The sequence below is a fragment of the Colobus angolensis genome, unplaced genomic scaffold (assembly GCF_000951035.1).
Source record: "Colobus angolensis palliatus isolate OR3802 unplaced genomic scaffold, Cang.pa_1.0 Scaffold383, whole genome shotgun sequence".
In the NCBI taxonomy this organism is placed as follows: domain Eukaryota; kingdom Metazoa; phylum Chordata; class Mammalia; order Primates; family Cercopithecidae; genus Colobus; species Colobus angolensis.
Window position 1 is genome coordinate 1638096 of NW_012117188.1, and position 6973 is coordinate 1645068.

At 41.8% G+C, this 6973-nt stretch overlaps 1 pseudogene; it reads left to right on the forward strand.

Moving 5' to 3' along the window:
* The first annotated feature begins 4335 nt into the window (after positions 1 to 4335).
* On the forward strand, positions 4336 to 6770 carry LOC105520661 (annotated as a pseudogene).
* The last annotated feature ends 203 nt before the right edge of the window (positions 6771 to 6973 follow it).

Sequence of the window (6973 nt, forward strand, 5' to 3'; positions counted from 1 at the left end):
GAGTTACCACTTTGACTAAATGAATGGCTTATTTTACAATGACCTGTGATGCTATTTTGTGATATTGTGTTTTCAAGCTTTGATGTTTCACAAACTTTCCAAAATCTAAATCTAAATTTAGGGTTTTAGTCTCACTAATTTTTTTGACATTACATTCCCTGAAATCCAAGGAGACATATTTGGCTTACTTGGTATAATACTATTATCATTATCAAATATGAAATGATCTGTAACCTTATTTGACTTTTATTTATATAAATGTGTTATTAGTATGTGTTCCAAAATTGTATGAGATTCCTGTGATTCTGGTATGTCTTAGAGTATGTTATGAGAACTAATTATGATTATTATATTAAATTGTTATGTACCATAGAGATAACCAAATTTCCTTGTCAAATGTGTCTTTAACCATGGCTGTTCTAATACTTTTGTCATCCACAATCATTGTTTTACTTTGATCCTTTTTTAGGGTGGTTTATAATCGGTTATAGAGCTCTGAAGACTACTCTTTCTTTTTCTTTTGCTGTTTTTTTATGAGATGGGGTCTTGCTCTGTTACCCAGTCTGCAATGCAGTGGCATCACTGCTCACTTCGGCCTCAGTCTCCTAGGCTGAAACAATCCTCCCACCTCAGTCTCCCAAGTAGCTGAGACTACAGGCGCACACCACACACCCAGCTAATTTTTAAAATTTTTGTAGAGATGGAGTCTCCCTATGTTACCCAGGCTGGTTTCAAACTCCTGGGTCAAGCAATCCTGCCCCCTCAGCCTCTCAAACTGCTGGGATTACAGGCATGAGCCACCACACCCAGTCTTTTAATACATTGTCTCTTCATTAACAAATACTAAGTGTCTATATTGTGCTACAAAGTGATCAAAGTTCCAGAGATAAGTGATCAACAAGCAGAAATGGACTTGGCCATAAACTGTTTGACACAATCAGGGGCTGAAAAAAAACAAAGCAGTAAGCATGACAACAAATAAATAAGACAGTGTTTATGTGATAAATGCTATCAAGAAACCTAATGCAAGTTAGATGGAAAGGTAACTAAGAGGATGCTATATTAGCTAGTGTAGTAAAAACAGAATTATCAGAGATACCTCCACTTTGATATGAATAATGCAATGAACAAAGCAAAGAAAAAAAAATCTGGGCCAGGTGCAGTGCTCAAACCTGTAATCCTAGCATTTTGGGAGGCCAAGATGGGCAGATCACTTGAGGCCAGGAGTTTGAGACCAGCCTGGCAAACATGATGGAAACTCACCTCTACTAAAAATACAAATAAATTAGCTGGGCATGGTGGCCTGCAACTATAATCCCAGCTACTCAATAGGCTGAGGTGGGAGAATCGTTTGAATATGGGAAGTGGAGGTTGCAGTGAGCCAAGATCACACCACTGCACACCAGCCTGGGCAACAGAGCAAGATTCTGTCTCAAAAAAAAGAAAACAATCTAAAGGTGGAGTTACCCTCATGAGAGAATATAAAGTACAAAGATTCTAAGACTAGAACAATTTTATTGTGGGCTGGGTATAGTGGTTCACACCAGTTATCCCAGCACTATGGGAGGCTGAGGCAGGAGGATCACTTGAGGCTAGAATCCCAAAACCAGCCCAAGAAACATGGTGAAACCCCATCTCTACACATACAAAAAATGTTTTTAATTAGCTGGATGTCGTGGTGTCCACCTGTAATGCCAGCCACTCAGGAGGCTGAGGCAAAAGGATTGCTTGAGCCCAGGAGTTGGAGGCTGAAGTGAGCTATTATGGTACCACTGCATTCTAGCCTGAGCTACAGAGTGAGACCCAGTCTCTAAAATTTAAGGAAAAAAAAAAAAAAGTTGGCTGGGCGTGGTGGCTCACACCTGTAATCCCAGCACTTTGGGAGGCTGAGGCGGGCAGATCACAAGGTCTGGAGTTTGAGACCAGCCTGGCCAACATGGTGAAACCCAGTCTCTACTAAAAATACAAAAAATTAGCCAGGTGTGGTGGCAGGCACCTGTGATCCCAGCTACTCAGGAGGCTGAGGCAGGAGAATCACTTGAAACCAGAAGGAGGAGGTTGCAGTGAGCCAAGATTACGTTATTGCACTCCAGCCTGGGTGACAGGGCAAGACTCCATTTCAAAAAAAAAAAAAAAATTATTACAGCCATGGACACAGAGAAAACAAATAATAGCTATCACTGACCTAAGTGGGAGGTATCTAGACTAAAAGAATCTTGCAGTCTTCTGCACAAGATGGCCTACTGGCTTCCAGGCAAACATGATACATAATTAGATAAAGATGGAAGTTTTGATTTAGCTTTGATTGAATTGGTTAATTACAGTGTTTACTAATGTCTGACAGCAACGTCTTTTAGAGAACCAGTTTGTAATGTGATTCAGAAAATCATTCCCTGACATTCAGCCTAAAATCTGTGTCTACACTTTTCTACCAGATTTTAAGTGACTTTTATCCCATAATAAATCTTTTTATGCTTATACTATTTGAGAGTGTTTTGTTTCTTTTCCTACACACCATATAAAAATGCAACAGTAACATCACATTTAATACGGTGAGTCTTAATCCATAGCTGAGCTGTTGGAATTTAGATTAGTCCTTCTAAAGGTAAAGCTGAATCTCAAGTTTGTACAACGTAGCAATTTATCAAAGGCATGGGACAAATACTATGTAGACATTTCTTAAAAGTACCCCTAGAATGAGCTGAGGGTCTCTCAGCAGATAGGAAGATACTATTGTAAGGTGCTCTCTATTTGAAGAAAGAAAGGAATTAATCCTGCTTCCCCCTGCTCTGCTGAAAATGTATGAGATGAGGCCTAATAGTTCTCAGGCTACCTTACATGCATGTTAATGCAAACTCAATACTATTATTTCCTCTCTCTTCTATTTGGTACACTGGGGTCTTTTGTTGTGAGAACTGTGTTATCTCTTCAACAGTGGATATATTCTATCCTTTTATTCCTCCTAAGTGGACTGTGCTGAGAAGCAGTTATTCATACGGCCTCTCAGAAGATTGTCCGTAAGATCGACAAATCAGTGGTGTTCAGAGTGGGTTCAAATTTGTGGAATCCGTGTTCATACAGGAAGTAGGGGATTTTCTTTATGAGAGAATCACAAAAATGTTTTAGGACAAATGTTTTACAAACTCTTTGGAAGTTTGCCTTAAAGTTAAACTTTATTGGTTTGATAGTAAAGTCACCTCTGGTCATGCTTGATACAAGATTGAGCAACTAGGAAGCATAGCATTGAATATACTCGTCCCTGCCCCTCTCCTCTTTCTTCTCACTCCCACTTTGTAAGGACAGCACTCTTTAATAAAGCAATCTCACACGAGTGTTTATTTCAGCAATATTTTGAAGGGAAAGCCAAACAAATAAAATATGTCTCTCTGCTCACCTCATATACCTCAGTGCTTTTTCCCTGCTGTTGGAATACTCAAAAATTTACTCTGTACTAAAATTTGTTTCAGAGTCTTTTCAAAAATAGAACTGACTGAGGCCAATCTTGACTGTTGACATGCTGCAAATGAAACATGTTTCCTGTATTTGAAAAGTCTTTGGCTGAGTGGGACAACAACATACACAGAAAGGCCTTTTTAAATATTAGCAAATTTAAGTATTTATATACACATTTCATTCATCACTCTAGTGCCCCCTCCTCAGTTTTTTCATCAGGGAATATTTCTTAAAATTACAGGGCAAAATCATAATATGTTAGCATTCTAAATCAAGTAATATACTTTAAAAAATGCACCATAATCTAATGGAGCTTATGAGGAACTCAACTTGGGTCTGTTATTTGAAAATCAATCTGTTATTGTTCACATTAGCAGTAGAAAAAATACATGATAATCTCTGAAGATACAAAAAAAACTTTTTGAAAATTCAACTCAGTTTTATTATTAATATAAAAATCATCATAGCAAATTGAAAAAGAGAGTTCCCTTAATTTGATAAAGCATATTTTTAAGAAGTGTACACCTAACATCTCACCTAATTGCAAGATATTGAAAAATGCCAATTTCTTATTGAAATTAAAAAAACTGCCAATAACTGGATCCATTCTCTCACCCCCTGCCCCACCCTATTACCGCCTGATCCAATAAAAACCCAAGGGCTTTCAATAGGGCCTTCCGAAATGATAACATTTTCAACATAATTCTTTCACTGTCTGAAGCAATAAGCAGGGCAAATAAGTGTTAATCCCCCATGATTGTATTATGTCCGACTTCCTGTACAAGACAGAATGCTATAAAAACCCACAGTCAGTGACGGACTGAGTCATTTGCTCTATTCCTAGACCAGCTAAGCCTGGTCAAGCCTTGGAAGGCTGCGGCTATGGAGTTCCATCCATCAACCTTGGAAGAGCTCTCTTGGAGGCAGACAGGTCCAGAGTCCCACATGCCACGGGACCTGAACCGAGAGCAAGCTTGGGCCTGGGCACTGGATAACTTCCCTGTGCTGAGTCGCCATTCCTGCCAATGCCATCAGCTCTACCGGAGCTCCACTGCTGGCTGGCTGCTGCACTGCGCCTCCACCGGGCACGGAGCCCTTCCCAGAGATGAGAGGGGCCAAAAACGGCCTCGAGACTCCCATGTCGAGGAATCAATGGCTGAAACCAAAGACGGGCTTCAGTCACCTCAAGAAGACGCAAATGCTACCTACGGAGAGGTCCAAAGAGGTCTGATGAAGCCTGGAGATGCCAGCGCCTGCGGAGGTGGAAGGACGCAAGCCCATGGCGACCTCTGCAGTCCAGGCTGCCCCCGGAAGCTGCTGAAAACCCACGATTCCATCAGGAAGGAACCCGGAAAGGAGAGGAACCCCAGCCTTTCAGCAAGCCTGCGGTACGACCTGCTTCAACGAACACTGCCCTGGAAGGAGCCCGAGGCACCCCAGTGGGGACCCTCATTCTGTCCCTGTGGACTTTTACGCTGGAACTGTGTCCCGCACGCACAAGAACCTTGAGATCTCTGCTGTGGAGATCATTCCTTAATTTGTTCTTCCCCTCTTGAACGTCCTAAACATTTTTCATTTAGAAAAACTCTCTTCATGGAATGAATAATATGCAGTGTGCTAAAGAACTGTTCTTTTAGATGTACTCAAAATTGCTATGGCTCTTCCATTGAAACTGTACATGTGTTGAATAAAGCCTTTCCCTATTCTCCACCTGTGAAATTGATTTCAAGCTGGTAAATCAAGATTGGTATAGATGGGCCTGAAGCAGACAGAAAGGGGGCAGGGACCCAGCTCAGAGCCCTTTTTTTTTTTTTTTTTTTTTTTTGAGACAGAGTCTCACTCTATCACCAGGCTATAGTGCACTGGCACGACCTTGGCTCACTGTAGTCTAAATTCCAGAGGGTCTTTGAGGAGCTCTGGATACTAACAGAGTGGGAGGGGACAGCTAGGTGGATCACTTGCTGGAGTTGCTTCAAAACTGACTGTGGCCCACCAGATGAAGGCAGGAAATAGACATTAACAGTGTTCTTTACATCAGGGGTCCCCAACCTTTGTGACACAAGAGACTGGTTTTGTGGAAGGCAATTTTTCCATGGATGGAGGCTGGGGAGACAGAGATGATTTGGCGATGAAGCTGCCCTACCTCAGATCATCAGGCGTCAGATTCTCAGGAGAAGCGCGCAAAGTAGATTCCTCGAATGCGCAGTTCACAATAGGGTGGGCGCTCTTATGAGAATCTGAGTCACGTCAGACCAGCTGAGTTCAGGCGGTAGTACTGGCTTGCCTGCCAGTCACCTCCTGCTGTGCCTCAGGGTTCCTAACAGGCCACCGACAGCCACCGGTTCTCTGCCTGGGGAGTTGGGGATCCCCGCTTTAAAAGATTTAAAGGTTACGTTGTCTTAAGGGGTGAAGGAGGGATTTGGGATGTCCCTCAAGTGAGGCCGATGGCACCCGCATACTGCGAGGCTGGCTGGGGTGCTCTTTATGGCATGGGGCATATGTAACCTCTTTGCCTCATTTTCTCCTGCGCTGCCCGGACATCTCTCGGACTGTCTGCAGCATCAAGATCTGGACTTGAGAGCACGTTTTTCAGCACCCGTGCGAAACTGTTGCAACAGCTGCAATGCATAAATACCCAAGCCCTGTGAACCCGAGCATGGTGTGGGATGACGTGTTGAACAGACGCATAGATCCCTCCGGAGAGCTGCACAGCTACAGACTTCTCCCCACAGAGTGGGAACTGCAAACCTGTTACTGGTGCAGCAAAACCCAAAACATATGTACTAGAATATTCTGTAGTTAATCCTGTAGAGAAAACAATGGAACTTAAATCTACTAATATTTCACTTACAAATACAATTTCAGTAGATGAGAGATTTATACCCAAACCACATCATCAGGACCCAAAAAAAAACTAGTTTGACTCAAGAAGCCATAATCACTGAAGAGAGGGAGCCTCAGCAGTTACCTTGAAGGACTGATGGCAAGAACGATATCTTCAAATGCTAATAAAGGCCAAGAAGCACTGAAATGGGTCATACATAAATTATACGTTAAGACTGAAGAATTGACAGCTTCTGCCAAGAGGAAGCATAAGAACTTTGATGGCAGCGGCGGCAGCAGCATTTGTAGAGAATTGACAATGAACGTGTGAAGACAACGTCAAGTACCCCACTTCTCTCCAAGCTGGCAATATATGTATTTTAAAAATGTAAATACGTTTTAAGTAGAATTTTTAAAAGTAGACTGATATAAGGATGTAACATTACAACAAACAAAGAGATGCATGACCTCTAAATAAAAGGGATCATCTGAAATTCGTGTTGTTTGAAATAACCGATTTTGAGGATTCCAGTATTTATGTGAAAATTTAATGATTTTTTGAAAGCAATCTTTTTAACGTTCATTTTAACTTCAGGGTGCATGTACAGCTTTGTTAAATAGATCAACTTTCGTCATGGGGGTTTTGTTGTACACATTACTTTACCATCCAGATATGACGCCTCCTGCCCATTAGTTA